Here is an 823-nt window from a genome sequence, read left to right as displayed (position 1 = left end):
CCGCACTTTACCACTGACCTAAAATTTTTGAGATCAGTGGTATCTACAGCCGCACTATAGTTGCTACTAATTTTTTCTCAGCTGCTCAATTTGCAGACTTTCCAATCAGAGAAATGATAGGCTCTGCTACATTTGGCTCCTGAGGCATAGGAGGCTTTCCTACCACTTAACTATTGCATTGTGATAGCTTGTTATGTTTACTAATTGGTTTTCGTTTCATTCAATATTTTTCACGAAGAAATCAAAGATAGAATTCGAATTATCAGTTATTACTAAATTCAAAGAGAATTTTCTTACGTTTTGGAAACTATGTACGATATCTACCAAGGGCGAGGCCTAAGGAATACGGCTGCAAAATGTGAAAATAAATGATATTGGCTGTGGAAGACAAATATACTGTCAAGTATGAACAAAAAATTACAAAATGTTGCGGCGATTTTGTAAGACAGGCCATCATATAACTTACCGACAAACTTTTACCCTACCTAACTCCCGCAGTCTCTCTGTTCTTTTGTAGCCACTGAATACTGCTACAAAATGCATGTATCTGTCTATCCATTACTGCAAATATAACCTGCTTGGTCATAAGCAACGCATCGAAAAAGTTATGTAAAAATTTCCACTGAGGCCATCACACGGAGCCTAGTGCTGTCACTTTACTTTGTGTCACGCTGTCTAGGCGGCCTCAGTTTTGCGCTGTCTTCAGTTTGCAAATTAATAGATGCTCGATCCAGTCTTTATTGTAAGATCAGTGGAGGGAACCCCGAACTATCCCAGAATTGTAAAAGTTTTTAAATAATCGGAATGCCAAAGGTCATGTTAT

General features: G+C 38.3%; 1 protein-coding gene across 1 annotated transcript in view; it reads right to left on the bottom strand.

Annotated features, from left to right (window-relative positions):
* LOC119582190 overlaps positions 1-823 on the bottom strand; it is a gene marked incomplete at its 5' end in the record, with an annotated part of 5487 nt that overhangs the window by 372 nt on the left and 4292 nt on the right.

This window comes from Penaeus monodon, chromosome 15 (genome assembly GCF_015228065.2).
Source record: "Penaeus monodon isolate SGIC_2016 chromosome 15, NSTDA_Pmon_1, whole genome shotgun sequence".
In the NCBI taxonomy this organism is placed as follows: Eukaryota; Metazoa; Arthropoda; class Malacostraca; order Decapoda; family Penaeidae; genus Penaeus; species Penaeus monodon.
The sequence above is the reverse complement of the archived record's forward strand: the minus strand, read 5'-3'. Positions and strand labels throughout refer to the sequence as shown.